At 42.2% G+C, this 15917-nt stretch overlaps 1 protein-coding gene and 1 non-coding gene across 3 annotated transcripts in view; one reads left to right on the forward strand and one right to left on the reverse strand.

Moving 5' to 3' along the window:
- PTPN23 (protein tyrosine phosphatase non-receptor type 23) overlaps nt 1–15917 on the forward strand; it is a 41175-nt gene that overhangs the window by 15393 nt on the left and 9865 nt on the right. The gene's annotated exons all lie outside the window — the stretch shown is intronic.
- LOC132433032 (U6 spliceosomal RNA) lies at nt 3154–3258 on the reverse strand. Its single transcript, XR_009521072.1, has one exon. It is a non-coding gene; the product is annotated as a U6 spliceosomal RNA (small nuclear RNA).

The following is a 15917-nucleotide window of genomic DNA, read 5'->3' on the forward strand; positions in this document are numbered from 1 at the left end:
GGTTCAAACCCATGTTCCCTGCTTTGGCAGGCGGATTCTTAATCACTGCACCACCAGGGAAGTTCATAAATAGCTTTTATTATGTCGAGTTATAGTCCCTCTATACCCACTTTTGTAAGGGTTTTTATCATGAATGGATGTTGAATTTTATAAAATTCTTTTTCTGTATCTTTTGAGATGATCATGTAGCTTCTGTCATTTCTGCCCCTCACCCCCCCGTTTTGTTTTTTTTGGCCATGCCATGTGGCACATGGGATCTTAGTTCCCTGACCAGGGATTGTACCCATGCCCCCTGCAGTGGAAGCATGGAGTCTTAACCACTGGGCCACCAGGAAAGTCCTGGTTTCTGTCCTTTCTTTTGTTAATGTGGTGTATCACATTGATTGACTTGTGTATGTTGAACCATCTTTGTGACCCTGGGATGAATCCAACTTGATTGTGGTGTATGACCTGTTTTATGTATTCTTGGATTTGGTTTGAGAATTTTTGTGTCTATAGTCATCAAAGATATTGACCTGTAATTTTCTTTTTTGGTAGTGTCTTTGGTTTTGGTATCAGGGTGTGTGTTGGGTCTTCGTTTCTGTGCATGGGCTTTCTCTAGTTGCAGCGAGCGGGGGCCACTCTTCATTGCAGTGCACGGGCCTCTCACTGTTGTGGCCTCTCGTGTTGTGGAGCACAGGCTCCAGACGCACAGGATCAGTAGATGTGGCTCACGGGCCTAGTTGCTCTGCAGCATGTGGGATCTTCCCAGACCAGGGCTCGAACCCATGTCCCCTGCATTGGCAGGCAAATTGTCAACCACTGCGCCACCAGGGAAGCCCATTCATTCAGTTTTGATGGGCTGTATGTTTCTAGAAAGTTGTCCATTTCTTTGAGGTTGTCAAATTCGTTGGCCTATAATTATTCATAGTATTCTCGTACGGCTTTTTGTATTTCTGCAGTATCTGTTGTGATTTCTCCTCTTTCATTTCTTATTTTGTTTGTGTCTTCTCTCTTTTCTTCTTGGTGAGCCTGGCTAGAGGTTTGTCAATCTTGTTTACCCTTTCAAAAAACCAGCTCTTGGTTTTATTGATTTTTTTGTCTTGTTCTTTTATCTCTGTTTTATTTATTTCCTCTCTGATCTTTATTATCTCCTTCCTTCTGCTGACTTTCAGTTTTGTTTGTACTTCTTTTTCTAATTCTTCTAGATGGTGGGCTAGGTTGTTTATTTGAGATTTTTCCTGTTTCTTAAGGAAGGCCTGTATTGCAATGAACTTCCCTCTAAGAACTGCATCTAAGAACTGCATCCCAGAGATATTTATGGTTGTGTTTTCATTGTCATTTGCCTCAAGGTTTTTGGTTTTTTTTTTGTTTGTGGTATGCAGGCCTCTCACTGTTGTGGCCTCTCGCATTGCGGAGCACAGGCTCCGGACGCGCAGGGTCAGCGGCCATGGCTCACGGGCCCAGCCGCTCTGCGGCATGTGGGATCTTCCCGGACCGGGGCACGAACCTGTGTCCCCTGCATTGGCAGGCAGACTCTCAACCACTGAGCCACCAGGGAAGCCCTGCCTCAAGGTATTTTTTAATTTCTTTGATTTTTCTTGTTGACCCTTTGGTTTTTTTAGTAGTTTGTTGTTTAGTCTCCATGTAATTGGTTTTTTCTTGTTTCTTTCTCTGTGGTTGATTTCTAGTTTCATGCTGTTGTGGTCAGAAAAGAGGCTTGAAATAATTTCTATACTATTAAATTTGTTGAGGCTTGTTTTGTGCCCTAGTATATGGTCAGTCCTACAGAATGTTCCATGTGCACTTGAAAAGAATGTGTATTCTGGGTTTTTTTGGATGTAATGTCCTGAAGATATCAATTAAGTTTAACTTTTCTATTGTATTATTTAGGATCTTTGTTGCCTTATTGATTTTCTGTCTCAAAGATCTGTCCATTGATGTGAGTGGGGTATTAAAGTCTCCTACTGTTAATGTATTCTTGTTAGTTTCTCCCTTTATGTCTGTTAGTATTTGTTTTATTTATTTGGGTGTTCCTGTGTTGGGTGCATATATGTTGACAAGTGTAATATCCTCTCCTTGTGTTGATCTTTTTATCATTGTACAGTGTCCTTCTTTATCTTTCTTTATAGCCTTTGTTTTAAAGTCTATTTTGTCTGATATGTGTATTGTGACCCCTGCTTTCTTGTCATTTCCGTTTGCATGAAATGTCTTTTTCCATCCCCTCACTTTTAATCTATGTGTGTCCTTTGCCCCAAAGTGGGTCTCTTGTAGGCAGCATATTGTAGGCTCTTATTTTTTTAATCCAGTCTGCCACTCTGTTTCTTTTGATTGGAGCCTTTAGTCCATTGACATTTAAGGTAATTATTGATAAGTATGTATTTATTGCCATTTTAAACCTTGTTTTCCCATTGATTTTTTTTTATTTCTATTATATATTTTTTTACATCTTTATTGGAGTGTAATTGCTTTACAATGGTGTGTTAGTTTCTGCTTTATAACAAAGTGAATCAGCTATACATATACATATATCCTCATATCTCCTCCCCCTTTGCTCTCCCTCCCACCCTCCTTATCCCACCCCTCTAGGTGGTCACAGAGCACCGAGCTGATCTCCCTGTGCTATGCGGCTGCTTCCCACTAGCTATCTATTTTACATTTGGTGGTATATATAAGTCCATGCCACTCTCTGACTTTGTCCCAACTTACCCTTCCTCCTCCCCGTGCCCTCAAGTCCATTCTCTACGTCTACGTCTTTATTCCTGTCCTGCCCCTAGGTTCTTCATAACTTTTTTTTAAAATTCCACATATATATGTTAGCATGTGGTATTTGTTTTTCTCTTTCTGATTTACTTCACTCTGTATGACAGACTCTAGGTCCATCCACCTCACTACAAATAACTCAATTTCGTTTCTTTTTACGGCTGAGTAATATTCCATTGTATATATGTGCCACATCTTCTTCATCCATTCATCTGTTGATGGACACTTAGGTTGCTTCCATGTCCTGGCTATTGTAAATAAAGCTGCAGTGAACATTGTGGTACATGACTCTTTGAATTATGGTTTTCTCAGGATATATGCCCAGTAGTGGGATTGCTGGGTCGTATGGTAGTTCTAGTTTTCGTTTTTTAAGGAACCTCCATACTGTTCTCCATAGTGGCTGTATCAAAAAAATATATAGAACGCTTCATGAATTTGCGTGTCATCCTTGTGCAGGGGCCATGCTAATCTTCTCTGTATTGTTCCAGTTTTAGTATATGGCTGCAGAAGTGAGCACTCCCGTTGATTTTATATTTCTTCTTTGTCCCTTTCTTTTTTCTTTTGTGGTTTGATGATTTTCTTTTGTATTACGCTTATCTTCTCTTCTTTTTGTTTTTTTGTGAATCTGTTGTATGTGGTTGCCCTGTTTTTCAAGTATGTTAACTCCTTCCTATATCTACTTGCTTTAGACTGGTAGTCAGATAGGCTCAAACACCTTGTAGAAAAAAAAATCTACATTTTCTTACTCTCCTCTCCCACATTTAATGATTTTGATGTCCTCTTTTGCATCTTCATGTTTATCCTTTTGCCATTCATTGTGGTTATCATTGCTTTCACAAAAATTTTTTTACTATTTTAAAAATCTGTGTGTGTACTTTCTTGTTTAAATGATTTACTTGCCAATTATGATTTTCTCTTTCCTGTAGATTCTTACTGCTTTTCGTATTTATTTATTTTTTGGCTGTGCCATGCGGCCTGTGGGATCTTACTTTCCTGACCCTGGATCAAACACAGGCCCCCTGCAGTGGCAGCACAGAGTCCTAACCACTGGACTGCCAGGGAATTCCCTCTACTTTTCTACTTAGAGAAGACCTTTCAATATTTCCTTTAGGATAGGTTTAGTATTGCTGTATTCTTTTCCTTTTTGCTATCTGAGAAATTCTTTATCTCTCTTTCTGTTCTAAATGATAATCTTGCTGGGTAGAGTATCCTAGGTTGCAGATTTTTCCATTTGGGGACTTTGAATATATCTTGCCACTCCCTTCTAGCCTGCAGCATTTCTGTAGAGAAATCAGCTGATAACCTTATGGTTGTTCCCTTGTAATTAATTCTTTGTTTTTCTCTTGTTGCCTTTAGAACCTTCTCTTTATTTTTAACTTTTTTTAATATGTCTTGGTGTAGGTCTGTTTAGGTTTATCTTGTTCAGAGCCCTCTGTGCTTCCTGTATCTGGATATGTTTCCTTCTTTAGGTTTGGGAAGTTTTCAGCCATAATTTCTTCAAACACAGTTTCATTACCTTTTTCTCTTTCTTCTCCTTCTGGGATCCCTATTATGCATAGATTGGCCCACTTTATGTTATCCCATAGGTCTCATATTGCTTTCATTTTTTGTCATTTGGGTTTCTGTCTGCTGTTCTAATTGGGTGATTTCCATTATTCTGTCTTCTAGATCACTTATTTGTTCTGCATTATTCATTCCTCTGTTCATAGCCTTTGGTCCAGCTTTCATCTCTTCAAATGAATTCACTAATTTTTCTTGGCTCCTCCTTATAATTTCTAGTTACTTTTTACAGTAGTCTGCATTTCTGTCGATAGCTTTTCTCAATTCCTTCAGTATTTTCATTATCTCCTTTTTTATTTTTTTGCGGTACGCGGGCCTCTCACTGTTGTGGCCTCTCCCGTTGCGGAGCACAGGCTCCGGATGCGCAGGCTTAATGGCCATGGCTCACAGGTCCAGCCGCTCCACGGCATGTGGGATCTTCCTGGACCAGGGCACGAACCCATGTCCCCTGCATCGGCAGGCAGACTCTCAACCACTGCACCACCAGGGAAGCCCTCCTTTTTTATTTTTGTTTAGTTCTGGCTGCATTGGGTCTTCGTTGCTGTGCGGGCTTTCTCTAGTTGTGGCGAGTGGGGGCTACTCTTTGTTGTGGTGTGCGGGCTTCTCATTGCAGTGGCTTCTCTTGTTGCGGAGCATGGGCTCTAGCTGCATGAGCTTCAGTAGTTGTGGTGCATGGGCTCAGTAGTTGTGGCTCACGGGCTCTAGAGTGCAGGCTCAGTAGTTGTGGTGCACGGGCTTAGCTGCTCTGCAGCATGTGGAATTTTCCCTGTGTCCCCTGCATTGGCAGGCAGATTCTTAAGCACTGCGCCACCAGAGAAGTCCCTCATTATCTCCTTTTTGAACTTGGTGTCTGTTAGACTGAAGAGGTCTGCTTCATTGTTTGTTCTTCAGGGGTATTCTCTTGATCTTTTAATTGGGAGTGGTTCCTCTGCTCCCTCATTTTACTTATATTTCTCTTGCTGAACGAGTTGAGGAGAAACAATTATCTACTGTGGTCTTGGAGGGCTATTTTTATGTGGAAACATTCCTGTGTAGCCTGTGTGGGCTTAATATTTTTGGATGTGAGGGCTGTTTTTAGTATGGATGCCTGCCACCTCTTTCCTCACTGTATGCTGGCTATCATCCCCTTGATAGGAGGTGTGACTGATGTGCTGACCAGAGCCAGCACTGGATATTGAGCAGGGCCTCCTCTTTGCTCTATAGTTTTCACTGCCTTGTCTGGGGCAGGGTGTGCTCCCCAGTTGTTGGAGTAGCAGCCCCCAGATCCGTTTCTGAGTTGCATTTCTGGTATGTGGTGCAAGGTAGGTTGGATTGGGGTGCTCCCACTGGGAGAGGAGCCATTGATACTCCTCCTCCTCCTGAGCTGTTCACCTGTGAGTGTGCTCCATTGTGTCACCTTTCACCTATTGTGCAGACTCTCAGAGTACACTGTTATTGGCACTGCCCTTGGCCCCACCTCAACCGTAGGTATGCTGGCAGTCCTCCCTGGTACCTCTCAGGCTTTGTTTTCACAATGCCACCAGCGCAGATCCACAGAAGTCAGGTCCCAAGACTGCAGTACTCGTGCACCTGGACCTTCTGTGGGTGCTATGGAGGCAGCTCAGACCCTGGCTCAGCCCAGCCGCCTGGTGTACATGCCCACAATGCCCACAGCTGCCAAGGCCAGACCTGTCCCAGCCATGGGAGCACCAGTTTTCTGTTCAGATGTTCTGCAGGCACTGAATATACAAAGCTGGCAGCGGAGGTGTAAATCTGCGGTTTGTTCAGCCACAGGGAGAGATTTCATCTCTGCTTCCTAAGTCACACGGCCCCTGGGGCTCAGCTGTGATTTCAGCCCCACCTCTGTGTGTGGGCAACCCACTGGTGTCTGCGCCCAGGGCTGCTGAAGCAGTGGCTGGAACTTGTGAGCCTGCCCAGGTGGGAGGGAACTGAGGTGGCAGCTGGAGTGCATTGACCTGCCCAGGCAGAAGGGAGCTGGGGCAGCGGCCAGAGCCTATGGAGGTAGGAGCTGGTGGGTGGGGAAAGAGGCTGCAATGGTGGCCCCATCTCTCCCTGTGCCACTTAACAATGGCACTTCGCTTCTGTGGCAGCCTGGGCTTCTTCCATGAACACTCCTGGTCGCTGTGCCCCACACTCCAGCCCCTTTAGGCTGTCTCCATGCAGCCAACAGCAGTCCTCTCCCCGGGTCTGTCCTCTAAACCCCACGTTCCTGCACCCAGCCCCTGCCCATACCAGCAAAGGTGCTTCTAAGGCTGGGATGCACAGGGCAGTGGCACGGCCCATTTGTGTAATCTCTGGCTGTCCTGCCTGCCACTAACTGGTTGTTGCTGTCTCTGAGCCTTGGAAGCTTCTTTTCTGTCCCTGCTGATCTTTCCTCTGGTGAGGGGACTTCCCAGGGTGTGGGAACCTCTCCTTCAGCTCCCTCCTAGGGGTGCAGGACCCATCTGCTTCCTCTTTATTTTTTTTTCCTTTTGCCGTACCCAGTTACGTGGCCATCTTTCTTGTCCTTTCAGGTGTTTGAGGTCTTCTGCCAGTGTTCAGTAGGTGTTGTGTGAGAATTGTTCCATCTGTAAACGTATTCTTGATGTATTTGTGGGAAGAGATAACAAGAGTTCCATGTTCTACTACTCCACCATCTTGATTCTGATCCCCTTTATCCATTTTTGTTTTGGCTGTGTTGGGTTTTCGTTGCTGTGCGTGGACTTTCTCTAGTTGTGGTGCGCGGGCTTCTCATTGCAGTGGCTTCTCTTGTTGCAGAACATGGGCTCCAGGCACGTGGGCTTCAGTAGTTGTGGCACGTGGGCTCAGTAGTTGTGGCTCTCGGGCTCTAGAGCACAGGCTCTGTAGTTGTGGTGCATGGGCTTGGTTGCTGCGCGGCATGTGGTATCTTCCCAGACCAGGGATCGAACCCGTGTTCCCTGCATTGGCAGGCAGATTCTTAACCACTGCGCTACCAGGGAAGTCCCTTTTTATCCATTTTTGAATCGAGTTTCTGTTGTTAAGTTGTAGGAGTTCTTCATATATTCTGGATATTAACCACTTATCAGATATATGATTTGCAAATATTTTCTTCCATTCCATGGGTTGCCTTTTTACTTTGTTGGTTGTGTCCTTTTGATGCTCAGAAGTTTTAAATTTTGATGTAGTCCAGTTTACAATTTTTTTGTTGCTTGTGCTCTTCAAGTCACATCCAAGAAATCATTGCCAAATTCAATGCCACGAAGATTTTCCCTTTTATTTCTTTTAAGAGTTTTATAGTTTCAGCTCTTATATTTAGGTCTTTGCTCCATTTTGAGTTTATTTTTGTAAATGGTGTAAAGAAAGTTTCCAGCTTCACTCTTCTGCATGTAGATATTTAGTTTTCCCAGCACCATAAATTGAAAAGACTGTCCCCCATTGAATGGTCTTGGCACCCCTGTCAAAAATCATTTCAAAAAAAAAAATCATTTCACTATGTGTATTAGTTTGCTCTGGCTGCCATAACCAAGTACCCCAGACTGCTGACTTAAACAACGGAAATTTATTTTCTCACAGTTGTAGAGGCTAGTAGTCTGAGATCAAGGTGTTGGCAAAGCTGACTTCTTCTAAGGATTCTTTCTTTGACTTGTGGATGACCATCTTCTCCCTGTATCTTCACATGGTTGTCCCTCTATGTATATCTGTAGAAGGCCAACAGTCATATTGGATTAGGGCCCACCTCTAGGACCTCATTTCACTGTAATTACCTCTTTAAGGCTCTATCTCCTAAAATACAGTCACATTCGGAGATACTGGGAGTTAGGACTTTAGTATGAATTGGTGAGGGGGGGCATTATTCAGTCCATAACACCACATATTTGAGGGTTTATTTCTGGGCACTCTCTTTTACTCCATTAGTCCATATGTCTTTATTGCCAGTACCAAACTGTTTTGATTATTATAGCTTTGTAATAGGTTTTGAAATGAGGAATTGTGGGATCTCCAGTTTTGTTCTTCTTTTTCAAGATTGTTTTGGCTATTTGGTGTGGGGGGTGGTCCCTTGAGATTCCATATGAATTTTTAGGATGGATTTTTCTATTTCTGCAAAAAATGCCATTGGGATTTTGATGTGGATTGCACTGAATCTGTAAAAAAGTAAAATCCAAAAACTATCACTTTAGGGAGGCTTGCCACCTTAATATTAAGTCTTTTAATACATGAGTATCAGATATCTTTCCATTTATTTATGTCTTTAATTTCTTTCAGCAAAGTTTTGTAGTTTTCTCTATGCAAGTCTTTGGCCTTCTTGCTTAATTTTACTTCTAAGTAATTTATTCTTTTTGATGCTATTGGACTTGAAATTCAAAAAAAAATTTTCTTTAATTGTGATTTTTGTGTATTGATTCTGTATCCTGAAACTTCACTGAATTCATTGATTAATTCTAACAGATTTTTTTTGGTGCAATCTCTAAGGGTATTTTCACATATGAGTTCATGTCTGTGAAAAGAGATAATTTTGCTTTTTCCTTTCTAATTTGGATACCTTTTTTTTTTTTTTAACATCTTTATTGGGGTATAATTGCTTTACAATGGTGTGTTAGTTTCTGCTTTATAACAAAGTGAATCAGTTATACATATACATATGTTCCCATATCTCTTCCCTCTTGCGTCTCCCTCCCTCCCACCCTCCCTATCCCACCCCTCCAGGCTGTCACAAAGCACCAAGCCAATATCCCTGTGCCATGCGGCTGCTTCCAACTAGCTATCTACCTTACTACGTTTGTTAGTCTGTATATGTCCATGACTCTCTCTCGCCCTGTCACAGCTCACCCTTCCCCCTCCCCATAACCTCAAGTCCGTTCTCTAGGAGGTCTGCGTCTTTATTCCTGCCTTACCCCTAGGTTCTTCAACATTTTTTTTTTCTTAAATTCCATATATATGTGTTAGCATACGGTATTTGTCTTTTTCTTTCTGACTTATTTCACTCTGTATGACAGACTCTAGGTCTATCCACCTCATTACAAATAGCTCAATTTCGTTTCTTTTTATGGCTGAGTAATATTCCATTGTATATATGTGCCACATCTTCTTTATCCATTCATCCGATGATGGGCACTTAGGTTGTTTCCATCTCCGGGCTATTGTAAATAGAGCTGCAATGAACATTTTGGTACATGACTCTTTTTGAATTTCGATTTTCTCAGGGTATATGCCCAGTAGTGGGATTGCTGGGTCATATGGTAGTTCTATTTGTAGCTTTTTAAGGAACCTCCATACTGTTCTCCATAGTGGCTGAACCAATTCACATTCCCACCAGCAGTGCAAGAGTGTTCCCTTTTCTCCACACCCTCTCCAGCATTTATTGTTTCTAGATTTTTTGATGATGGCCATTCTGACTGGTGGGAGATGATATCTCATTGTAGTTTTGATTTGCATTTCTCTAATGATTAATGATGTTGAACATTCTTTCATGTGTTTGTTGGCAGTCTGTATATCTTCTTTGGAGAAATGTCTATTTAGGTCTTCTGCCCATTTTTGGATTGGGTTGTTTGTTTTTTTGTTATTGAGCTGCATGACCTGCTTGTAAATTTTGGAGATTAATCCTTTGTCGGTTACTTCATTTGCAAATATTTTCTCCCATTCTGAGGGTTGTCTTTTGGTCTTGTTTATGGTTTCCTTTGCTGTGCAAAAGCTTTGAAGTTTCATTAGGTCCCATTTGTTTATTTTTGTTTTCATTTCCATTACTCTAGGAGGTGGGTCAGAAAGGATCTTGCTGTGATTTATGTCACAGAGTGTTCTGCCTATGTTTTCCTCTAATAGTTTGATAGTTTCTGGCCTTATATTTAGGTCTTTAATCCATTTTGAGCTTATTTTTGTGTATGGTGTTAGGGAGTGATCTAATCTCATACTTTTACATGTACCTGTCCAGTTTTCCCAGCACCACTTATTGAAGAGGCTGTCCTTTCTCCACTGTACATTCCTGCCACCTTTATCAAAGATAAGGTGTCCATATGTGCATGGGTTTATCTCTGGGCTTTCTATCCTGTTCCATTGATCTATCTTTCTGTTTTTGTGCCAGTACCATACCGTCTTGATAACTGTAGCTTTGTAGTATAGTCTGAAGTCAGGGAGCCTGATTCCTCCAGTTCCTTTTTTCGTTCTCAAGATTGCTTTGGCTATTCGGGGTCTTTTGTGTTTCCATACAAATTGCAAAATTTTTTGTTCTAGTTCTGTGAAAAATGCCAGTGGTAGTTTGATAGGGATTGCATTGAATCTATAGATTGCTTTGGGTAGTAGAGTCATTTTCACAATGTTGATTCTTCCAATCCAAGAACATGGTATATCTCTCCATCTATTTGTATCATCTTTAATTTCCTTCATCAGTGTCTTATAATTTTCTGCATACAGGTCTTTTGTCTCCTTAGGTAGGTTTATTCCTAGATATTTTATTCTTTTTGTTGCAATGGTAAATGGGAGTGTTTTCTTGATTTCACTTTCAGATTTTTCATCATTAGTATATAGGAATGCCAGAGATTTCTGTGCATTAATTTTGTATCCTGCCGCTTTACCAAATTCATTGATTAGCTCTAATAGTTTTCTGGTAGCATCTTTAGGATTCTCTATGTATAGGATCATGTCATCTGCAAACAGTGACAGCTTTACTTCTTCTTTTCCGATTTGGATTCCTTTTATTTCCTTTTCTTCTCTGATTGCTGTGGCTAAAACTTCCAAAACTATGTTGAATAAGAGTGGTGAGAGTGGGCAACCTTGTCTTGTTCCTGATCTTAGTGGAAATGCTTTCAGTTTTTCACCATTGGGGATGATGTTTGTTGTGGGCTTGTCATATATGGCCTTTATTATGTTGAGGAAAGTTCCCTCTATGCCTACTTTCTGCAGGGTTTTTATCATAAATGGGTGTTGAATTTTGTCAAAAGCTTTCTCTGCATCTATTGAGATGATCTGGATACCTTTTATTTCTTTTTCTTGCCTGATTGCTCTGGCTGGAACTTCCAGTACTGTGATAATACAAGTGGTTGATGTGGGCATCCTTGTCGTCTTGTTTCTTGTGTGAGAGGAAAAGTTTTCAGTCTTTTACTAACTTGGTATGATGTTAGCCAAGGTCTTTTCATATATAGCCTTTATTATGTTTAAGTAGAGGAACTTACCTGCCTTTTAAAGAAGGTGACACTGTTCTTAAGAGAAAGAAAAAATTGTCAGAAAGGTGAATTATCTCATTTGCTACTCTGTTTGAAAGTAGTTAAAAACAACTGTTTCTCTTTGAATAACAAAAGAGGATTTAAATAAAAATTTTATTTATAATTTCAAAGTGTAGGAGATTGTATCTTCCCCCCAAAGCAGGGGTAATTAATTGGTATGTTTATATATGCTAGAGATATATTCTTTAAAGACTACTGTGTGTAAATTGAATTTTTAAAAACTGTTAGCCTCTTATGTAGAAAACAAAAGGTGGAGTCACACACCAGTGTTATAATAATATTAGCTTATATAATTGCCCATGTACAGCGTACCTTTACTGGGATCTTGACTTCTTCATATGGCTTCAAGTTACTATCAGGTGTCCTTTTATTTCAGTCTATAGGACTCCTTTTAGCATTTCTTGTAGGGCAGATCTAGTGGTGGTGAATTCCCTCAGTTTTTGTTTAGCTGGGAATGTCTTTTGATTTCTCCTCAGTTTTGAAGGATTTCTCCTCAGTTTTGCCAGATATAGGATTTTTGGTTGACAGTGTTTTTCTTTTAGCACTTGGAATATATCAACCTACTGCCTTCAGTTCTCCAAAGTTTCTGATGAGAAATCTGCTGATAATCCCATTGAGGATTCCTTGTATTTGATGAGTCACTTCTCTTGTGCTGCTTCCCAGGTTCTCTTTGTCTTTCAACAGTTTGATTATAATTTTTTCTTGGTGTGGGTCTCTGAGTTCATTTTACTTAAAGTTCATTAAGCTTCTTGGATGTTTATATTTCATGTCTTTAGTCAAATTTGGAAAATTTTTTGCCATTATTTCTTCACATATTCTCTCTGCCCCTTTCTCTCTCTCTTCTTCTGGGACTTCCACAATGTGTATGTTGATCTGTTTGATGGTGTCTCACAGGTCCCTTAGGCTCTGTTCACTTCAATAATTTTTCTTTCTGTTCCTTAGACTTGATAATTTCAGTTGTCCTAGACTTTTTTAAAAAGAAATATTTAGGCTGTGCCAGGTCTTAGTTGCGGCATGCGGACTCTTAGTTGCGGCATGTGGGCTTCTTAGTTGTGGCATGTGAACTCTTAGTTGTGGCTTGCATGCAGAATCTAGTTCCCCGACCAGGGATCAAACCCAGGCCCCCCGGCATTGAGAGCGCAGAGTCTTACCCACTGGACCACCAGGGAAGTTCCCTCAATTGTCCTAGCTTTGATTTCACTGATGGTTTCATCTACCTACTCAAATCTGCCTTTGAATCACTCTAGTGAATTTTTCAACTCAGTTATTGTACTTTTCAGCTTCAGAATTTCTTTTTGGTTTCTTTTTAAGTTTTCTGTCTTGTTGATATTCCCATTTTGTTCTCTATGTCGTTTTCTTGACTTTTTTCCGCATCTTCCTTTAGTTCTTTGAGTATCTTTAAGACAGTTATTTATCTAGTAGAGCTGTCATCACATCTTTTTCAGGAACAGTTTGTTTGTTTGTTTTTGTCCCTTTAAATGAGTCATATTTTCCTATTTCTTTATATGTCTTGTATTTTTGTTGTTGAAAACCGGACATTTGAATCTAATGATGTGGTGACTCTGGAAATCAGAATCTCCCCTTCTCCCAGGGTTTGCTGTTTGTTTGTTTGTTTGGAATGTTGTAGGCTGTCTCTGTGCCAAGAATCAGTCTGAGGTGTGGACTTAAAGTCTTCTCAGGTCTTTTTTTTTTTTTTTTTTTTTTTTTTGCGGTACGTGGGCCTCTCGCTGCTGTGGCCTCTCCCACTGCGGAGCACAGGCTCCGGGCGCACAGGCTCAGCAGCCATGGCTCGCTCCGTGGCATGTGAGATCTTCCCAGACCGGGGAACGAACCCGTGTCCCCTGCATCGGCAGGCGGACTCTCAACCACTGCGCCACCAGGGAAGCCCTCTCAGGTCTTTTTTAAGCCTTTGCCTTCCCCTGGGTATGCATGATGACTGTCTAACTTCCTCTGAATATGTGGTTGCTTTTGAATCCAATAGTCCTCAATATCTGGCTCCCAAAAGGAGAAAAAGAGAAAAATGAAGGGATGAGGGGGGAGAAGCACTGGTGCTTTAAATCCCCTTGAAGTCACTTCAGCCAGAGGGGGAGTGCAACAGCAGGGGGAGGTGTAACAACAGTGTCCGCCGCCTCTTTGCACCTCTGAGATCAGAAGCAGCGCGATCAGCCCTGATCAGAGCAGATCCCTGATATTTGGAGGACAGCGTCCTCATTGCCCACCCTGGCTCCCACAGGCTGTGTGCGCAAGCCGCTCCAGGAACACATGCAAGGCTGCCTGCACAGGGATGGGCACTGGGTAGCTGCGATTGTGCTAAGGGCTGAAATTCACCAAAATTTATCCAAACATTCCTCTGCACATTTGCAAGTCCTCAGTAGACTCCAGGAGTTCTAGAACAGTTACATCAGACAGATGCTGCCAGTGCATTTGTTGTCTGTGTGGGGAGACAGATTTCTGGTGCTTCCTACTCTGCTACCTTCCCAGAATACTCCGCGTAAATTAAATTAAAAAAAAAAAAGATTTTGTTTGAAGAGTTTGAAAACTAATGAGATAATCTTAACCCCTCAGACTACCATTGTTTTGTGCACACAGGTGCACATGCACACAAAACACCCTCGAGGGAGCATTGTCACCCAGCTCCAAAGCCTCTTCTGAGGCAGATCCTTCATGGTGTAGGGCAGGCAGCCTGCACAGAGCAGTGGGCTGGAGAGAGCCAACCCCAAGAATGCTCCAGATCTGAGGCTATTCCCAGCACAGACAGCTCACAGAAGGACATCAGGATAGTCGCTTTCCCCTTCCTGGGGCTTGAGTTACTCATTGAAAGAGTGTGGGAGTTGGACTAGGTCAGTGTTTCTTCAGTGAAACCACAGAACAAACTTTCTTACATAGAACGCTGATAATAATTATTTCAGTGAAAAAAAAATTATCAGATCAAGAAAACTCCCAGATTCAGCAATGTATAAAGTGAAAATAAAATAGAGTAACTAAATGAACTATTACAGAAGTTTTAGAACACTGGTCCAGTTTTTAGTGAATTACAGGAAATTTATGAAAGCACAGAGATGTAGAAAGCAGAGACAGCATAAGTCAAGTTAACCTTTTACCATAACTCATTGATTTGCAGTGGAAATGGAAGGTGGATATAATCTGGAAATCTGTAGGCAATTCTCTTTTCCTGATCTGGGCCTCAGTTTCCTCATCTGTAAAACTGGGCCTGAAGTAATTCTTTTTTTAAAATTTTATTTATTTATTTATTTTTATATTGAATTTTTGGCTGAGTTGGGTCTTCGTTGCTGCGCGCTGGGTTTCTCTAGTTACGGTGAGCGGGGGCTACTCTTTGTTGCGGTGCGCGGGCTTCTCATTGCGGTGGCTTCTCTTGTTGCGGAGCATGGGCTCTAGGCACGTGGGCTTCAGTAGTTGTGGCACGTGGGCTCAGTAGTTGTGGCTTGCGGGCTCTAGAGCGCACGCTCAGTAGATGTGGCACACGGGCTTAGTTGCTCCGCGGCATGTGGGATCTTCCCAGGCCAGGGCTCGAACCCGTGTCCCCTGCATTGGCAGGCAGATTCTTAACCACTGCGCCACCAGGGAAGCCCTGAAGTAATTCTTTAAGAAGACTTTTCAGTTACTCTGGAATAAATTTTTGGTTCTGTGATCACAGGGAATTAAACTGACGGAGGTGGTGAGGGGGTTGTTGGAGGGTGGGGGAGTGGGTGTGGTGTGGCGGCCGGGCTTGTTTTCAGACTCCCCTGTTCTGTTCTACTCCTACCACATGCAGTTCCTCAGAGTGTGACAGGCCAGGTGGGACAAGAAGCAGCTGCATTCTTGGTTGGATTAAAGGGTGCAGGTGAAATCTCCATGACCTGGAGGGAGGGTTGCTTCCATTGTTTCCCAAAGATGGTTTTAGGAAGTACAAAGACAAACATTTTAAAATTTTTTTGTATATTCTTTAGTATTTTAAAAATGTGTAGCTAGCACATCATACCTATTATTTTGGAGATGTTAACTGCTTAGGATGTGGCTCCACTTTAAAAAATGGAAAACGTTAAGTGCCATTTCATTATGGTGGAAGTATGATGGGGAGGGGAGTGATAAGAATGACTACATGAGAAGCCTTGGCCTGTGGGATAGGCCCTTCGAGGTGGCACCTCAGCAGTATGGCTGTGACACGCCTTATCCTTGCAGTGGGCATTGTAGAGGGCAGAGAGGGAGCTTAGCATTCCTGTTGAAAGAGGAGACTGAGGCCCAGAGGGGAGATGGTCCCCCAAGACACTGCTGGGAAGTGGTGTTGAGTGGACCAGTGCTAGACTCTTCCTCCTCTGATGTCCCACAGGGTATCCACATCCCTTCTGAGCATCCCAGACAGAAGGCTCAGAGCCTAGCTCTGGAGTGTCTTGTCCTAGAGGGTTTTTTTTTTTTTTTTTTTTTTTTGGTGGGGGGGACGGT

Source organism: Delphinus delphis, chromosome 10 (assembly GCF_949987515.2).
Source record: "Delphinus delphis chromosome 10, mDelDel1.2, whole genome shotgun sequence".
In the NCBI taxonomy this organism is placed as follows: Eukaryota; Metazoa; Chordata; class Mammalia; order Artiodactyla; family Delphinidae; genus Delphinus; species Delphinus delphis.